This window comes from Hirundo rustica, chromosome 8 (genome assembly GCF_015227805.2).
Source record: "Hirundo rustica isolate bHirRus1 chromosome 8, bHirRus1.pri.v3, whole genome shotgun sequence".
In the NCBI taxonomy this organism is placed as follows: Eukaryota; Metazoa; Chordata; class Aves; order Passeriformes; family Hirundinidae; genus Hirundo; species Hirundo rustica.
The window spans coordinates 10,752,192-10,772,963 of NC_053457.1; the positions used below are offsets into that span (position 1 = coordinate 10,752,192).

Here is a 20,772-nt window from a genome sequence, read left to right on the forward strand (position 1 = left end):
TACGCCACAATTGACATTGCTAATGCCTTTTTCTCCATTCCTCTGGCTGCAGAATGCAGGCCTCAGTTTGCTTTCACCTGGAGGGGCGTGCAGTACACCTGGAACCGACTGCCCCAGGGGTGGAAACACAGCCCCACCATCTGCCATGGACTAATCCAGGCTGCACTGGAAAAGGGTGAGGTTCCGGAACATCTACAGTACATCGATGACATCATTGTGTGGGGGAACACAGCAGCAGAAGTGTTTGAGAAGGGAAAGAAAATCATCCAGATCCTCCTGGAAGCTGGTTTCGCTATCAAGAAGAGTAAAGTTAAGAGACCAGCTCATGAGATCCAGTTCCTGGGAATAAAGTGGCAAGATGGACGGCGGCAAATTCCCACTGAGGTCATCAACAAGATTACAGCGATGTCCCCACCAACCAATAAGAAGGAGACGCAAGCTTTCCTAGGTGCTATAGGTTTCTGGAAGATGCATATTCCCGAGTATAGTCAGATTGTAAGCCCTCTCTACCTAGTCAGCCGCAAAAAGAACGATTTCCACTGGAGCCCTAAACAGCAGCAAGCTTTTGCCCAGATCAAGCAAGAGATCGCTCATGCAGTAGCCCTTAGCCCAGTCAGGACGGGACCAGATGTGAAGAACGTGCTCTACTCAGCAGCCGAGAACAATGGCCTGTCCTGAAGCCTTTGGCAGAAGGTGCCTGGGGAGACTCGGGGCCGACCACTGGGATTCTGGAGCCGAAGCTACAGAAGGTCTGAAGCCAATTACACCCCAACTGAGAAAGAAATCTTAGCAGCCTATGAAGGAGTTCAAGCCGCTTCGGAGGTGATTGGTACAGAGACGCAACTCCTCCTGGCACCTCGACTGCCTGTGCTAAAGTGGATGTTCAAAGGAGAGGTTCCCTCCACCCATCATGCCACTGATGCCACATGGAGCAAGTGGATTGCTCTTATTACGCAGCGCGCCCGTATGGGTAAACTGAATCGCCCTGAGATTTTAGAAATAATTACCAATTGGCCTGAGGGTGAAAACTTTGGCCTCACAGATAAAGAACAAGAGCAAGTGACACAGGCTGAAGAGGCTCCACCATACAACCAATTGCCAGCAGAGGAGATGCATTATGCCCTTTTCACTGACGGTTCCTGTCGTATTGTAGGGATGAACCGGAAGTGGAAAGCAGCCGTGTGGAGCCCCACACGACAGGTTGCTGAAGCCACTGAAGGAGAGGGTGGATCAAGTCAACTTGCAGAACTCAAGGCTGTTCAATTGGCCTTGGATATTGCTGAAAGAGAGGAGTGGCCGAGGCTCTACCTCTATACCGATTCATGGATGGTAGCCAATGCTCTGTGGGGATGGCTGAAGAAGTGGAAAGAGGCTAATTAGCAGCGTAGAGGAAAACCAATTTAGGCTGCTAAGGAGTAGAAAGACATTGCTACCAGGGTAGAGAGATTACCTGTGAAAGTTCGCCACGTAGATGCCCACATCCCCAAGAGTAGAGCTAATGAAGAACATCGAAACAACGAGCAGGTAGATCGGGCAGCAAAAATAGAGGTCTCAAAGATTGATTTAGATTAAGAACACAAGGGAGAGTTGTTCCTAGCTCGATGGGCCCATGATGCCTCAGGCCATCAGGGCAGAGATGCCACCTATAAGTGGGCCCGAGACCGAAGAGTGGATCTAACCATGGACAGTATTTCTCAGGTTATCCATGACTGTAAGACGTGTGCTGCCATCAAGCAGGCCAAGCGGGTGAAGCCCCTATGGTATGGCGGGCGATGGTCCAAGTATAAATATGGAGAAGCCTGGCAGGTTGACTACATCACCCTTCCCCAAACCCGCCAAGGCAAGCGCTACGTGCTCACAATGGTGGAAGCCACCACGGGGTAGCTGGAGACCTACCCTGTGCCCCATGCTACTGCCCGAAACACCATCCTGAGCCTTGAAAAGCAAGTCCTATGGAAGCATGGTACCCCTGAGAAAATTAAGTCAGACAACGGGACTCATTTCAAGAACAGCCTTATTAACACCTGGGCTAGGGAACATGGCATTGAGTAGGTGTACCATATTCCCTACCATGCACCCGCTGCAGGCAAAGTGGAGAGGCACAATGCATTGTTAAAAACCCAATTGAAAGCATTGGGTGGGGGATCTTTCAAGAATTGGGAGCAGCATTTGGCAAAGGCCACCTGGTTGGTCAACACCCGAGGCTCCACCAACCGAGCAGGCCCTGCGCAGGCTGAGCCTCTACATACAATAGATGGAGATAAAGTCCCAGTGGTGCATGCCAGAGGTCTGTTAGGGAAGACAGTGTAAATCAAGTCTGCCTCAAGTTCAGACAAACCCATTCGTGGGGTTGTCTTTGCTCAGAGACCAGGTTGCACATGGTAGATAATGCAGAAAGATGGAACAACACGATGTGTACCTCAAGGAGATCTGATTGTTGGGTGAAAATCATTTACAAACATCACTGTCTGCTGAATGTTATTGCCATTGTCTGTACTTTAAACCACGCAGAATGAAATAGAAGGAAATGTGTAAGTGAGAGGGTATTGCTTGTATTCTTTTTTTTTCTGTGGAGAGAATGGATGGAAGTTTTATGTGGAATATATATTGGTTCTGTCTGTAAGTCAACAATATGGGGATTTTTGCCCGGCAGTTAGTTAGTTTAGTGCTAGCATAGTTAGACGCTGTAGAATAGCTGAAGCTTTTTGCTTTTTTTTTCTTTTTCTTTTTTTGTCCTTTTTTCCTTCCTTTTTGCTTTTTTTGTCCTCTCCTCGGAACTGTTCCAACCTCTCCGGACTAAGGACCTGGGGAAGCACCGGGGGCCTCCACAGGGGACCCACTCCACCAAGACCAGCCCTGCACATCTCCTTTTCTCCCAGCGTCAGCAGAGACGGAGCGGTGGAGCACAGTGACGACCCTCGAGGAGACTTTCTTTAAGTTTGTTATCCCTCCGTAAGCGGCACGAAGCTCTTGTCATCGGGTATTGTGCTGGGAGTGCTTTGCCTGTTTAATAAACAGGTTTTTTCCACTTCTCTCTGAGGAAATCTTTTTTCCCGAACCAGTTGGAGGAGGGGAGGGCGGCCTGTGGGAGGGTTTCTCCCAAAATCTGCCTGAAACCACCACACTCTGCCAAAACAGAATGACTAACAGTGGAAAAGGAAGCATTGTTTCAGGGAACCAGTCACAGTCTTTTATTCCAGAGGTAGCTTCCTGCTACAGTTTTGGGAGAATACACTTTTGGAGCTTAAACAGGCATAGTTGAAATAGCAAATTATAAAAGTGATAAAGAAAAAATATTTTCCTGGGGAGTTTGCATGTAACCATTTTTCAACAGACTAATGTCTCTAAACTCACTTTTGCTTCTGCTTCAGGCTGTCCAAACCTTACTATTTTTTCCCTCCAAACAAATCCTCTCCTCCTAAATCTTTCTCTTTAGACATTTACATCTTAAAATAAGAATCCTGGGTTTTTTTAGCATCTTCATCAGCTCTTCTCCTCTCCTCCCTTAAATGGGCTGCTCATATAAGGCTGCCCTCTGTATCCCAGGCAGTGCCTTGTTCTAACTATGCCCTCCACCAAACTCTTACTTAAAATCTATACAGCAGAATGTGGGAAGGGTGGAGTGGTGAGAACAGCAGCAGATCCTGGGTACCAGCAGCACTAGGCAAGTGTGCACCTGCCTGCCCAGGAATTATTACTGCTCCCCAGAGCAGGTTGTCAGGATCAACCAGGAGCACACACTCCTGCCTTGCTAACTGGTGCTACCCCCAGCCTTTCTACCAGTTGGTTACTTTTATCTTTCAAAGAAATTAAAATACTCAGGTCTGGAACGATATCCTCACCTACTTTACTGAAGCACCTTTTAAATATTTTGTGTCATACAATTTCCCTGTCTTTATTACAAGGAAACCTTTTTTTGTCGCTACATAACAATAGCTGATTCATCTTATTTGTCAAGTTAAAAGAATTAAGAAAAGTTCTCTCTATATATACTTCTTGGATATGAGGCTTTTGCTTAGGAAAAGAGAAGAATCTCCCCAACAAATTACATGTTTAATGAGAGAGAACATTTATTTCTGCAACCTCCCCAACACATTATGTAGACTGAATTTGAGTAGCAGAATCCCACAAAGCTTTAGCTCTTTGAAATGCAACCAGAATCCCTTTTGTGTCATGTTTACTTCCCTTTATGAGCAAAAAGGGAGCTGATGGATACATACACTGTAAAATATCATTCAAATGTCTTTTTCTATGCGTGACAAAGCAACACTGAAACAACAACAAAAGCTAATGAAAAGAGAAGAGAAAGAAGTAGCAGATTTGTAGGTCAGCTGGAGAGGAGGTATGGCTTCCTTTTACAAATGTAAGTATGCAGGAGGAATGTTTGAGGAATGGAACTTTATTAAGGTGACTACAAGTTTCTGATGGTTTTCTGTTTGCCCAGACAGGCTCTCCTGTTGCAATCGTATTGTTTCTTCATCTGATTATACCTGTGCATGCATGGCCAAGTTGATAGTGTAAGCAAACAGAGGATAACATTTTAGCTCTTCATTGTGGATGAAGAACACCCCACAACGTCTATAGAACAAGATGCTTCTTTGTCTTCCTTCTTGCAACATGTGGGATTAATCTCCTGGCATAAGTAAGTACTGACAGAAGCCGATGCCTGCCTGATGCACACTGAGCTGCCAACAGGCTCTAGAAACTTGGCTAGTAGCAGAAGCAGGTTGCTCAAAGAGCAAAGAACTGAATTAGTGGAATGGTGAATCTTCTGTACCGCTCGATTCTCCTGGGTCCCTCTGTTGTTTTTCATATTAATCTCTATTGACAGTTTTGTAGTACCTATCACCTTCCAGATTTCTGCCATCCATAGTGTGCTAGCTCCCTTGCAAGCTGTCACAAACTAGCAAGAAACCTTAGGAAGAAAATTCAATCACAAAACAGGGTGGGGGGAGACAGTAAACTGCAGCTTGTTCTCCCTTTCTGCAGGACAGATGTGATGCTGGTACCTTCATCATTTCCTGCTCACCATGAGAGTTGTTTTTCTGTTCAACCCCAAAACTCTCAATGGTTCCTGCTGCCTACAGTTTGGCTCTCACTCAAGTCCATCAGCAGTGAACATGGGGCTCACTCACAAACTCTGCCATAAGCCACACTAGCAAGAGCATCAACTCAGCCAGCTTCAGGTATTCACCCTCTAAACTCTAGGCCAGCCACCAAAGAAACTCTAGGCACATCGTTTGTGATGTGCCTAAAATCACTCAAAATAAAATTAGTCAAAATAAAGCTTCCCAGTTTCCCCCCAAAAATGAAAAAGCTAACTGAATTTCTAAAATATACAAAGAGAAATGGGACTTTATACTAAGTTGGCCATCCTAGAAGTGTTCCAGTGTTCGTGACAGCAGCTTTGTAATTTACAGGCCCTCGGACAAAGCAGCTCCAGTCCTGTCACAGACTGTAATTTAACACTGGGTGGCAATAAATTAGTCTGAAATGCTCATGTGGTGCTCCCCATTCAGGCCAGTTAAAGGAAGCAAATGACATTCTGGGGGGATCCTGTGCACTTCCCCCTAAATTCTGCAGTCTGTTTTTATAATGACAATTCCTGAGGGAGGCACCTATGAAATAATTCTTCTATATTGTTCATCTTACTTTTTTTTCCCCCCTAACAAATACAGAATGTGCAAATATATCCAAATTAACAAAATAAGAGTAATAAATATTCTTTGTTAATTAATTACTGTGAGTTTTTTCTCCATTTTCACTTTAAGCAATTTACACATCTGTGAAAAGCATTCACAAAAGTTCATGTAAATAGAATGCTTTATATGATTTATATTCATATATTGTCTGTGTATATATAAAAACAAATAATTAGAAACACAGCTCAAGGTCACCCTTTATGGGAGATATATTTGCAATTAAAATCACTTCCATTTTTCATTTCTAGTTCATTTTGTAATATCTTCTCTTTAAGAAACTACTATGTACCATTTGCTTTTAAAATAGGTGTACCTCCAGTTCAGTCTGAAAACTACCTGAACAACGCATTGAATTATTGTGATTAATGCAAAAGTGGGATTTTTCAACTCAAATTGCACAAAAGGTTTAATTTAGAGTCAAAATTGACTTTAAAATAGTCTATAAAGCAAAACTTACCTTGCTTTTTTTTCCAAAACATTTTATCTTGACCTGTCTTCCACTTAAGTTAGCACTTACAAAAATAACATTTCCATGGTAACTGTTCTTTTGCTTCATTTTTAGAGATGCTGAAGAACCTCAGCTACCACTGACACCAAACAAATCTGTGTATGCTTCACACCCCTGAAATTCATATTGCATATATTTTCCAGTACAGGCACTCATTTTTTCATTAGTTCTTTTTCTCTAAATTTCAATTAATATCAGTCCCTGCAAAATATTTGGGCTATGTAATCTAAGCTCTGCACGCTTTACAGCTTACAGAACTGGTAAGTAGAACAAAAACATCCTTAGAGCTCAGTGAGAAGTCAAACATAGCTAGATGCAAATAAACTTTGGAGAATGCAACAAGAGATGGATTTGCATCCTTCGAGATTATAAACAGCTGCAGAAATGTGTCCTTAAATTTTAGAACAGAGGGAGATCCTAATCTAAAAACCTTAAAGACCGTAAACCCACTTTTTAGTATCCTACCCCATTGTTTAACTCTACACATTCCCACACAAGTCAAGACCGCCTTGTGAAAGCACTCCCTAGAACAGACAAGAATTGCATTCCAGTATTTCACTCACGGTGCGACTGAGAACACCCCAACAGACTATAACCCTTGCTTATACTTAGTCAAGATATTTTACTCTCAAAAAGTGGTTATGGACTGTAGGAACAGTATTAACTCAGTTCTCATGAAGCAACAGAATGCATCTCTTAAGTGACAAACAAAATATGTATTCAATGTGGATTAAAATGGGGAGTGAATAGCATGGCAGGCCCAGTAAATACAAGAAAAGACAACCCAAATGCTCCTGAGAGAATTAACTTATCTCTAAAGTAGCTGTCAGAATATAGATTAGTTTCATTTCTTTGAAAATCCATAGGAAAATGTGGGATGAGAACTTGATCTTATAATGTATTGAAATTCCCAAGAAAGTTTTGGGTGAGTCTTCTGTTATTTCCAGTCATCAAAAATGTCTGTTTCCAAAAATCAGGCCAAAAAAAGATAAATTACTGAATATTTTGCAGCATTTGTTATAGAAATTATCCTTCTTTTCCCATTTTTTTCCCAATTTTCCACTGAGGAAAAAACAGTAGAAGACCAATTATCAGCAAAAGACCACAGCTACTACCATTTATCCAGTCATCTTCTGGACCATATTCCACACAAATTCCGTAAGTATCACCGAAGGATTGAGACCACTTCAAAATGAAGGAGGTTTTTTTTTTTTCCAGAAAAGCTGCAGGATGAGACTGTCAGCCCTGGAAAGGTTTCTTGAAGGTTTTATTTATGAATTTAGAGAGAAGGTGTTTGTATATGGGGTTTTGTTGCATCTTAGTTCTTAATGAGTGCAGAGATACTGGAAAACAAAATGTCAATATCTAGACAACGTTATTTCATTTCTGTAGGCTAGCACAGCTCTTTCCCTGTATAAAGCTGATTAAAAATTAGATACATTTTGCATGATCTTTACCAAGGGTAATTCAGCATATCATCCATGCCTTGCCTCTTAACAATACTGTAGATCTTTTACAAGTACCAATTAAGAGGAAAAACCAGAACCAAAACAAACAAAAAAACCCCAAACCACACACGCACAACTGTATTGAAAGTGGTATTTATCAGTCCCTGAAAATCTACATTCATGTTTTATCAGATAAATTAAATATTATTTGGCAGCTTTGCCATGACCCCATTTTTTGTTATAACTGTAAAATTAATTTTGGTAGGGAGAGGCCTGTGTACTTTCAAGACTACTACAGCACTGTAGACAAACACTCTTTAGTAATAAACCACATCCTTTAAACCATCTCAACACATAAAAGAGGCACATTTTCTTCTTGGGACAACTGTCTAAGCTTCCTCCCTGCATCACCCAGACTCAAAAATAGCTGTTCAGTATTTTAAATTGATTGGCATTTATATATACATATTGTTAAATATAACTATATACGTTACATAGGCTATTGTGTGTATGGTAATTATGTGCATTACGTATTACATATCTCTTCACTGATATACAGGGATTCTTTAAATGTGCTCATTTCCCTCTTCTTTTATGAAAAATATCTTAGAAAACACTTTCAAGAAATTGAGTACCTAAATAAGCAAATGAATACTGAAATAAACCCTTCCAATGGCTATTTCTTTCAATTGTTAAATATTCCTTCATAGGTTACATTTTTTTTCCTGTTTAATTTGAATTATTTTTTTATAAAGAACTCCGATGGTAATTGAATTTGGGATACCTAAACAAGATGTAAAGAACAGTGATTTTTGTGCAGTTCCTATTACTCAGCTGGGAATCCCAAACCATATTAAACAGGCCTAATTAAACTGCCTGTATGACAGCACGCTAGGCAGCAAGACTTTTATTCCTCAGGTACAGTTAAGTTAATTTTAAAATCTATTCCTGTTCCAGTGTTTAAAACCCACCCCGACCCTGATTTTAACTTCCTTCAGAGGCATTTAAAGTACAGTGACAGAAAAAAGTAAGGTGCATGAAATCTCCTGACTCTTAGGTCACTGTGGGCCGTGGCTGCCCCACCCACCCCAAACCCGCCGGGTACCCCTGTCAGGAGTGTTTGACTGGCACAGCAGTGCAGTGACATTCCTGGCATTGCCGTGGTGTGCAGTACTTGATTCATTCTGGGAAGATTTTCTCCCTGCTGTTTCCTCCCCTCTTTCATCATCCCTTACTGCATCTTCACTTGAACCACTGAGACTCCTTCCCTTCCCCCAAACACTCTCGCCTCCTGCTCCTTCCCTCACTTTTTTCACCTTTCCCTCCCATCCAAATCATCACCTGCTACTTGGGTCTCCACCCAGACAGCAGAGCTACACGTACCACAAGAGGGGGCCTGGAATCATTACAAACTGCAGATGGTAGACAAATCTTACAAACAGATATGACACAGTCAAGAAACCCATTTCATGTGTGGCTAATCTGGTTACTGATGTCTTCATCGTGGGAGCCTTCGCATCTCCTGAAGGCTGCTGCCCACACACCTCCGCTCACCTGATTTCTCCCAAATACAATTCCATAGTCTAAACCAGAATATACTTAACAAATAAAATGAAAAAGATAGCATCTAAGAGCTTTTTTAACCTACCAATTTTACAGAACTGGGGCAGAGAGCAGTTAGAAAAGTAAAGGGAAAAAACACAAAGGTAGGGGGTAGTAGACTGTGAGTAGAATGACACCATAGCTTGTGAAAAGCTAAAGGTAGAGATTTCCTTATCTGGATGATCAGCAACCAGGTAGAGAAAGGTTTTTAGTGGGTTGGGCCACTAGCAGGCAGCATTTTATATTGGTGGGTATAACTGTAGGCGTTCTTTTTGTTGAAAAGGCATTTGACTGGGTAGCAGTCAATTCAGTGAGAGATACCAGAAATTGGAGCAGTAGCCCTGAACTGTACAATACAGAATATAAGCATGCATACCCTTCAAAGTGCCCCTGAAAAATCTTCTTTTTATTCTCTAGCTACTTTAAAGATACCTTGAGAAAAATGGACTATAAATTCTAAGAAAGGCCAAAGAAGGCTATCAACTACCTGTAGAGGAAGCTGGTTCTGTCACTACCCTTTTCCCCAAAATATATATGCTAAAATAAGGTGTCTCTTTCCTCATCTGATAAAATTCTGAGATAATGAAAAATACTGCAGGGGACCTATGATATAAGAGAACTCACAGAGCAAAACACTGTTATTGTCAAGTAGCAAAAATATAGATGTTCTGCTATATACCTTAAAAGTTGTTTTCTGAACACACCATTCCCTATTACATTTGCCAAGCTTATCCTGGAAGACATTAGATATATATTATAACCCTCTGTATTTAATGCAGTCTTGGACTATGATGTTGAACAGCCCGGCTCTGCAATTTCTACCACTTACCACACTCACACCAAAGCACAGAACTGCAGGAAGTTGATGAATTCCCATGTGTAGTCAATGTACTTAGTTTTATTAGAGAGAAAAAAGTTATTGTCTCCCTTTCTTGGAAGTAGTTGCTATAACTGATACGTGTCTGTGTGCACCCTGACTTCATTCCCAGAAGCAGCTTGTACTGCCACTCTTTAGGTAGGAAAACATTTAATAATTGTAAAAAAAAAAAAAAAAAACCTCCAGTTTCATCTCAAAACAAAATAATAATGGATAAATTTAACAATAATTTTAAATAAGCGTGATATATCTGTTACCATAGAAGTTTCTCTGAACTTTCAGGTGATCCTTGTAACAATAATATAATGAAATACTACTTCACAAATACAAATCACAAAAGATAGCTACCTTCCAAGGTACTTAAAACATTTCTCATTCTCCCTGTTTGTATTTAGCTCTATCCACATAACATTCATGCAACAATAGTGTACTTGTCACACTGCACTGTAATATTAATTACAAGAAAAAAGGGTACTCAGGATGTATCTGTCTTCAGTCCTGCTTTATGTAGACAACACTTGGACCTCTGTGAATTGTTTTAACCTTGAAATGCAAAGCTATAAATAGCTACTTTTAGAAAGCAGATGCAGTAGATCAGGAAAGGGGCTGTGTGAAAGAGGCAGTCACTAACAAAGGAACATCCTGCAATTTGATCATATCTGCCAATAAGAGTATATGCTATTGAATATCACACTCTGCTGTCTCAGAGGCAGCACACCAGCCTAAATGGGTTTTATTAATAGGTTATTAACCTGAATATTGCAGACATATCCAAAGATATGTCCTCCCCATTTTCCTGTGCCTGTGTTGAAGTGGATAGCAAAACCCATTTTCTGTAACAATATAAAATATCCATGTGCCTGTGCTGACAACAACTGGCTGAAACACCGTTGACCTACATAGGAGTAGTCCTATTGTGCTAACAGAGACTCAAAGATTCAGGGGGAGAGAGGGACAGTTTTGGAGAGACACAGAAAATCAGCCAACATAGAGACATTTTCATATTGGAGTAATGAAAGTAAATTTGCTCACAAGATTCTACATTAGCACACTTCTAGCAGACAAAAAAAAACAAAAAACAAAAAAACTTTTTTAAAGTGAGAAACAAGAATCCTTACCTTTCTCTTGAGTCTTCAGGGACACTGCTCACTAATTATTACAAGGTTCTTTACTAGTATCTACTTGTATTGAAACAAGGACCTACAAACTCACCTCTGAGAAATCAGAGGATCATGAGTTTCTCTCTTAATTTCCAGGTGGTAACAATCTGTGTAAGAAAAGCACTCACATGTCTCCCATTACCAGATTATCCCCACACCTTGCAGCCTGTAATGAGCGGAACCTCCCCATGCCTTTGCTGTACCAGAAGGGCCTGTTGTTCTCATCCTGCAGCTCCAGAGGCAGCTGAGCACCTGGCTTACTGATACCACAAACTTGGCTGGGCTGGGAGACTTTCTCGTGGATAACCACAATGTCGGGGCAGTGAAGTCTTTCTGGTAGCTGAGTCCCACTAACACAGCAGCTCTATCAATGTTTCATACCTGCAGGACTGTTCCTATAAGGTGGATGGCAAACCTCTCCCTTCCTTATTCTTCTTAGTCATATGATTTAACACCCCTGAAATGTTAACTTTTCAGCTTGGGAGAATCTCCTCATAGAACTAAATACTGAACAAAATTCTAATTATTCAAATCCCACTCACATTGACATTTTGTTGAATTTTTTATTGCTCTGTTGTTTGCTCTACAAAAAGTAGTATTTTTTTATGGACGAAAGCAGTTATAGTAAAGTTTTAGTTCCGCTTCAAATAGTGAGGAACAGGTATGAATTGGGCCAATTTACTTTAGCATTGTAGAGTTCTGCAACATTTAAATCCACAGGTCTATTCACATGTATAGAGCATGGTTTTGCCTTTTATTTTTGCATTCACGCCTACATATGTATAGTACAGCAGATCATATGTGCACTATACTCTAAGACAATCTGTGCTTTTTCTGTATTTCCTTTCAACTTCAGTCTGAACAAGGTTTCCATCTGTTCCTGCGGCTGTCAGCCTGCAGACATTCTAATTTTGTGATCACCTGTTCTCATGTATTCCTCATTTCTCCTAGTGTTTCTTCTCCCTTTCTCAGCAAATCCGATATGCTTCTGACATCTGCTCACCACCATTATCTTTTATGAACTCCCAGGCAAAAACCCATTCAGAGATGTTGTCAATGTCAACTGCTCTGTCAAAATATTAAACTTGGCACGTCTGACAGCGCGCAATGTGCTGACCTTCATTGTGTCAATGCCCTTGAACAGTATTTTTTTTTTCACTGCTCCAGTACAAACTAACTTTAGTTTTTCTTAGACAACAACATGACTTAATAGAATCTGATAACCATTACGGAGCTGACCGCCCTGCATGTGAGATAGGAACTAATGCACTCCTTATTTAGTCAGTTAGAAATTCAGCTGAAAAAATAATGTCTTGACTCATCTAAGTATTGAAACTAAAATATTCCTGCATTTTCAACTGCAGGAGACTGAAATGTATTTTTCCCCAAGATCACAATGTGTGATCAGGTGCGACTGAATTCAGAAGGGACATTTGGACACTTCAAATCCCAATATGCTTCCCCAGATGCAGGACCAATTTTTCAAAACTTACACTTTTGCTCTGTTAGGATCCAATCTGTATATTCATTCCTGAAAGGAAAAAAGCTACCTCATTTATCAGAAAAATAGCTTGGAAGTGAGAGAATTCACAATCCTCCTGGAGTGTATTTATCTTGTACAAAATAAATAAAATTTCCATTAAATGTCCATAAAGCAAACAACCTCATTCACTGCAGAAAAACAAGATTTGGCAACTTTCATTACTGCTGAATCAAGATTCCTTCAGTTCTAAATACATAAAGGCACAAGGGTCTTCCTCCATATTCTCCCACATTTCCGTAGCTCTGGGATTAAATGGTGCATAAACTGTAAGCATTTCATTTGCAATTGTCAGGCTAATGAACACAGAACTGCAGAATATTTCTCTAACTGAAGGTCTAATTAACTCATAAGAAGTGATATTAAATGACCCCATGGCACTTGAGCACTCTTGGGATGTATAGAATTTAACATTATTTTCACCTGTGTTACCCATAGCAGCTGCCCAAATTTTTGTCATCCTAAGAAGACATCATATTTCTTTTAAGAAAGAAACACTGTATAATCTCTACCATGCATACAAAAAAATAGTCATAGAATGCTTCTTTTACCTTGCATTTTAACACAACCAAAATTGAGTATCTTACTCCAGAAAAACTGGTGGGTTGCCTTTTGTTATTAGAAAGAAATTTCCATTTTTCAAGTGCACAACTAGCTGCACTATGATCTTCTGAAGGCTTCTGAGAATCAAGACTTTTCTTGTGCTTTCAAAGACATTTGATTTCAGAAATGTGAACCAAAATGTTTGCTAAAATTGTGATTACTGCCATAAAAAATAATATAAACCCTATACTGAAGGTAGATTATGTTATGTTGGTAGATTATGTTGTAGTCCTATTTACACTTAAACTCAAGAGCTGTATGGGCCCCATCTCCTCTAATATGGAAAGTTCAGCACAGTTTTATCAGTTCTTTTAATTTACCTATTAAGGATCTGAGAATCCCTCTCAGGAAAAAAAAAAAGTATAAAGAAAAAAAGAAGATTATGAAAGGGGGGAGGGGACAAAAATAGAAGGTTTGGTATTTTGTTTTGTTTGTTTTTTTCAAAAAAAGTGGTTTTCTTAGGGAAGAAAAAATAGAAGGGCAATTATTCTCTTCTTGTAGGAAACAATTTCCAATTATGAGCTATCAGCAGGAACCTCATTTTATTCCTTATTGCTATGCAGTGTCAAAAAGACCAGATTTACTACAACAGCAAATTTTTGTTTTTAACCAAGGTACAGTTCTCTCCACCTTTTAAAATGGACTTAAAAAGAGGAAATAAATATCAGCTGTAGTGCATCACTAACTGCTGTGTGTAGTTGAACCATCACAGTAAATATTTTAATGAAGACTTGAAAAACAAGTTGCAGTATTGGTAATGCAGTAATCATCTTCAGGTTGTCTGCATTTTTAACTCCAGCTTTCTTTACTCGGGGGACTTTTTCAGGAGGGTTTTACTAAAATCATTTCCTGAGCCTACAGGAAACTCTTAATTACCTAACCTTGATTTTAACCATTGCATAAAGATAATCAATTTCATCTTCCAAACAAAATAGGTTAATTTAGCTCAGAGAGTGTGTCTGAATATTAATTGTGTCTTATTTACATATTCTTCATGATTAGCAGGCATGTAATGAGGGGGGGAAAAAGTTAAAACAGCCCTTGAATGGAGGGAGAAAAAGAAGGAAACAGAAAATCTTCCAAGGAATGGTTAAGAAAACAGGGTAGGTAAAATTGCAATACTTCCTGCACAAAGGTCTCTACCACAACTGCATACCTTTGTTCTGCGTTTTCAGATATATTTATAAAAATACTATCCTGCATTTATGTAAAAAGATATCACTGCTGCTATTGACAGCAGAGGTTATCTCATTAGTCAAACCCCTGGCACTTCAGTCTCAAGCTATCGTGAAAAAGAAATATAGGGATACATGGAACACACCCAAAATACATGCAATGAATTATGATTTTGTAACAAACCATCCCAAGAGCTGTAGTTTGTGTAAATATATTTCATTTCTCTATGGAAATATACACGTGTCTAATCTGATGGTTCAGACTTTCACACTTGCATAGCCTCCCTATAGTTTCACTGGAATCAGTGTCACGGCACAGCTCTGACGTTAATACAGTCACGGTGTAACGCGTTTCAGAAGTTGTAATACTGTCTTATCTTACTGCAAATTTAAGGATGGAGCAATTTTTCTCATGGCAATTGGTTCAGCTATTTACAAGTGTCTCATTCATGTCATCTAACTCACCATTAAGGGTTTTCAGCTTTCCCCAAAATTAGTGACTTTGTGACCAAACAAGTTTTGTATTACACAACATATAAATTGTATAAATTACAAAGTGTTAATATTGGTTTGCATATTTACATATACACACACAAAATACAAAGGCTCTAAGCAGTTGTGCAAAGTATAATAAATACTAATATATTCCTCTTCCTCAAGATCTTTGCACTGTATTACAGACTGGGCTTTCAAGAGATTAATATAAATGTTTTTTCATGACTGAGAATATCTGTAAAAATTGCATCTTCCCTAACCCTTTCCCAGTTAACTATTCAGCTTAATTAATCAATAAATAGACTAGGACAGCTCAACTGGGTATGACATTATAATTTCTCTTGCCTTTGAATTATATTTCATCTGGATGTAATGTTTTTCTCCCTCCTTTACTTTCCTTCTGTTGTAGAACTCAATTTTCAAGTTCCAATGATTTCACCACAGAAAATAATACAGCCTTGACAATAAGGTTTTATTAACCTTTATTGTTCTAAAGCCTACATCTGAGATCAAATCCCAGAGTTTTAACTGCCAAAGGTTAAATTACTGATTGCTACTTCTAATGGGTATCTGAAAGATACATGGTCATATTTCCCCTCACACACTCACTACTGAAGGAACTACAGTAACTGCAGATAGAAGACTTTTAAAAACAAATCTGCAGTGAAGTATTTTTTTTAGGAAACTAGACCTTAATTTAAAGGGGAAACTTTTAAAAGTTAAATAGTTTTGTCTTGCCTTCTCTTGCCTATTATATGTAAATTTTTCTGCTAGTTTACTCAGAACTTTTTTTATGGGGGAAAGGTATATTTCAGAAGGGATTTCTTCCTGCATTATCACTGAACCACGCTGAACTTCCATGGAAAGCATAGCACAGCCTCTTGTTTCAAAAAGGAACAACTGAATCAGTCTCTGCCTCAGAAAGGTAAAGATCTATACACATAATGATCATAAAACAGTGTGACCTTTCTCCTACTTGTTTTGCTGCAAATTCTCCAGTGAAGCCATAGATAAAACCTAAATCAGGGCTGAAAGAAGACACTCCTCCCAACACAGAATCAAGGCATAGAATCTTATTCTGAAAGTATATTTCTCCCTCTACTTTCATAAAACACAGACACAAGGTAAGGCGTGCATTAAGGAGGTCAGGAGAGTTAAGGAAGCCAGTGTAGGGGTTAGGGAGCACTTTCCAGGAGGGAAAACTTGAGTCATAACCTTCTGATTTCTTCAACTGAATTGTCTTCTGAAAATGGCCATTTAAAACAGGGCCATAATTAGAGGCTGTAGAACAGTGCAAACCTTCTGGTCTGTGTTTTGCCACATATCACAGTAATTCACAAAACAGTACAAAAATTTCACTGGCTTTAGTTTGGGTATGCTAATCTTCCTGTCACTGATAAGATACAACTGAAACTTTTGGGCATTTTAATCTGCAAATTGTTGTCACCCTGGAGCAGAATAGAGGCAATCTGCAGTCAGAGAAAATGCGCTGCTGTCTGCACACAGGATGTGATCTGTCTGCAACACCTCGAAGGAAGCAAGGAGGGAGTCTTGCTCCCAATCAGGCCATCAGAAGAATTCCCAGCAATGGCAGCAATGCCAATCTTCAGCTCACCTAAGAGAACAGTAAAAATTCTTACCAAGTGATACAAGAAACATTTCGTCTGACATGTTCTAAAGCGCACATTGATCATATTTTGATTTGAAATACTTGATTTTTCATATTTTGAAAAATTCAGTCATCATCATCACAGGCTACAGCCCGTAACTTTTATGTTTCTGCTCTCTTCATTAAAAGATTCAAAAACTATGCAAAAGTGAACATACTTCCATGTGTATTTCCTGGTACTGGGAATCCAAAATAAAAAGATAGAGGTTCTCTTGCTCATTAACTTTGTTTCATTTTCTAAGTATCAGCTTCTGCTTCATAGGCTTGGTGATGCAGTATACAAATGAGGCATGAAAAGAAAACTCCTTGCCTTCACAGCGTGGCACAGGTCTTGCTCATTTGCAGAGTGCCAGGTTATGAACCCTACACCAGAGCCAGCCAAACAGGCTGCCCAGTGCTGGATGAGCTGTAAAGCAGAACGAGGCTCAGAGAGGATGACCATAGATACTTCTCTCCCTCATTTGCTATTTGTAGCAGTGCCAAATACAAGGGCAGGGCCTGCAGGCACAAACTGCTGGATATTCTTTCTAAATACTCTGAAATTTAAAAAAGGACAACACATGGACTTTGGCCCAAAAACCCTTTGCCACAGAAAATAGGTACTGTACTCTTCTGTGAGTCTGACATTTGGTCTCTTATGTGCTAGGAGCTCTGGGAGAAGCTCTGCTCTGTCCTGCTCCTTTAGTGATAAGAATGAGGAAAAAAGATGCTCAGAACAAGACCAAGAAATGATCAACAAAGAGACTATACAATAACATGCGATTTCCCAGGGTAGGAACTGCTAAAAAATTTAGACTAGAACATCAGTAATGTAAAGCACTAGGAAAGAAAAGGGGGATTGGCATATATTGGGATGCCTAGATGCTATGCAAATTAAATAGTAAGGAAGGAGCTAAAAGGAGAAAACTATGTTTAAATATCAAAGGAGAAGTTTTCTCCTTTAAAATTCCACACATTCATTCATACAATTTCAGGCTGAGATCAAAAGTAAAGATACTTAGAATATTATTGGTTTAATTAAGACTGTGCTCTGACCAGTTGAGTTAATGCTTCTTATTTGTGTCCATGTGTGCATATACCTATGTTTGCCTGTAAATCAAAGACTGTTACAAACAAAAAGAAACACATTCACAAATGTTTCTGCTATCTCTGGACAGCTCTTTAAATCACGTAAAAGTTTTTTGGGTTAAATAATGTTCATGAAACCAGCAAACATGAACTCAGCTGCCTGTCACAACAAGGAATAAACAGATGGGTGATGCTGATGTACTTGAATGTCACTGTACACTGTACACTGGACACCCTGAGGTGTCCAGTGGAACAGCAAGTGAGTGAGAACATTGTTTGCCCCAGGAAGGGATCATTTACAGTCAGTCAATCTGGAATGATTCCTTCTACTTACACGGTTTCAAACTAGAAGTTACACAGGAGGTAGACCGGGCAATCACAATGATCTCTTTGCAGAGAGATTACGAACTATAAAGAGATGAAGCACTCAGCATTCTGTTCAAGTTGCCAACTTTTTCTCCTAATTCCTTTTGATCTTTTTCTTTAATCTGCTACAACCAGTTGTTCAAGTCTCACACATATACATATCTCTACCCCATTAAATTTATAGCTTGTGTTTTTCTTTCCATCCAGTGCCAATCTGATGCTATTTTTTTTTCTTTAGCTTTGATTTGTCAGCTCATGTTCTTTTTTAGGTGTATTTTTTATGTAAGCATATGAACAAAGGTGTCTCTTTATCTAACTTTCATCATTTAAACCATGCCTAGACTATAAGTTTTCCATAAAACAAAAGTTGAAGTTCAGTAACTTTGAATCAAATGTTCCATTACCACAGGGCCTAAGAGGTTGGCGTCCTTCTAAATGTAGTATAAAGCTGTCTTGAACAATTTGTACTTCTGCAAGAGTTATTTCATTGTTTCTACCATTAGGGTTTCAAATCCCCATTGTTGTTCCTGTGTGTGATTAAAGTAAAGCAATGTTTCAATGATTTCTTATACCGGACTTGTAGTGCTTTCACAACAACAAAAAAAAATTCTAGAAGGGTAAGGAAATATTTTCTGAATTTCCAAACTCAACAATAGACATAGATTTAAAAAAAAGAAAAAAAAGAAAAAAGAAAAAAGAAAAAAAAGAAAAAAAAAAAAAAAAAAACAGCAGCAACAAAAACCAACCAACCAAAACCACTCCCCCAAAAAGCTTCAGCAAAAATCCAAACCACCCAACACTGTTGGGAAGACTGCCTGTATGTCTAATAGAGCGAATGTATACGAAGTTGTGTTACCATCTGAAAAATGATCAGAGGAGGTAAATATCCATTAAGCAGCATCACAGCACTGTCTGGTTTTTGTTAGTTCTAAGAGATATAAGCAGTTGCCTGAGGCTGACAAGATATTCTGGTATCATCAGTCCCACAAGCCCCACAGTTTTTCCTCCTTCTGACAACACTAAAGCAGGTACTAGTGATGTGAGGCAACTGCTGCTACTGATACTACTCTGTGCAATGTGTGTGTGGTGTGCACGTGTGCACATGTGTGAGAAGAAAGAATAAAGCATTCTAATGACATTAAGAAAATTACAGCTTTTAAGCTTTTCTGAATCAAAACTGTCTTTAAAAAGAATAAAATATTTTCAGAGCCATACACTAATGTTTTCATCATCCTCAACGGCACACTGATGTCCACTTGCCTTATAAAATCAATAATATTATGTACACACAACCACGGGTCAGAGTGTAAGAGCATTCATGCAGTGCAAAGTAGAAAGAATTACCCAAAGAAGCAATTAAAAATAGCCTTTCTACAGAGATACAAGTTGTGGGACAGTCAACCTCATTTTGAGCCAGTTAAACAGAGTTGTATTGAAATTCAAATGTGTTGATTCCACAAGTGTTCCTGTGGATACCTGTTAAGAAATTTCCTTCAAAAGCTATTAAACAGTACATTGGTTTTGCATCAAACCATACATGAGAACACAAAAGGCTCTGTTAAATAAAGATAAAGGAGAGGAATAACCTTGTTAAAGGCACGACTGTATGAAACAAGGTTGTGCATTTACCACTATTTGACTGTAATTATGGCATGCAGAAAAACAGTATGTTCCCTGGGAATTAATACAGTGGTTGCTGAATTCTTTTATACTTAAACCACTCTTCATTTGGGTTTTAACCATTTTTATTTCCATTTTAGTGTTCAGTGAACAATGGAGACTTGCATGTACTTGGGAGCACATACAAGACATTTTTGGAACGTCATTTAAATCTAGTTTGCATAATCATTTCAACAGAGATAAATAACAAAACAGGAAGAACCTCAATGAACATCCCCTGAGGCCCATCCTAACTTTTTTATTGATAGCAGTGTCATGAAAAATAACCAGAGCTACAATTAAGATCAGGTCAGAAAACAAGCAGCTTATCACCATAGCTATAGGAGAGAACACTGGGCAACAGAGCGATAGAACTCTGCCAAAATGACACAGTTGCAGAACTTATATATCTCTAGATTATTTAACTCCTTCACCAAAATTCAGCCAGATAAGCTGAATATGATAATTAACATGAGCAATGGAAAACCTCCAGACAGCACATCCATTTACAAAGAATCCTCTCCCTTTACATAATCCACTCTCTTGTTAATTAAATTGTGCTGATTGGCAAGACCATTAGCTGCAAGTTGCTCTAGCTAGCAAGGTCTCCTATGGGATGTTAAGTGCTTTGCTTCCATGGGAGACTAAGGCTGAGACTGGAGGATCCTAACTGGGATATGCATTTCTTAAGGGAGAGGCTCCTTCTTAGTATTTTTTTTCTCCTTAGGTTCTGAAATCTTGATAGTAGGTGATAAAAAATGAAATCTGAAAAATAATTATTGCCCTGGTATGAATTCCCAGTATCTTTTAGTCCCAGGAAATTAGTTTTGCACTGTGTGTTTCAAATGCATCCTTGTTCCTTTTAACAACAAATGATTAAATAAATAAATACTGAGGATA

General features: G+C 39.1%; 1 long non-coding RNA gene across 1 annotated transcript in view; it reads right to left on the reverse strand.

The window, feature by feature from the left end:
• Positions 1-16,636: 16,636 nt before the first annotated feature.
• The window catches only part of LOC120755974 (uncharacterized), a 46,006-nt gene continuing 41,870 nt past the window's right edge, over positions 16,637-20,772 (reverse strand). The window contains exon 6 of the long non-coding RNA XR_009208082.1: positions 16,637-16,725. This is a non-coding gene — a long non-coding RNA (uncharacterized LOC120755974). The remainder of the gene's footprint in view (positions 16,726-20,772) is intronic.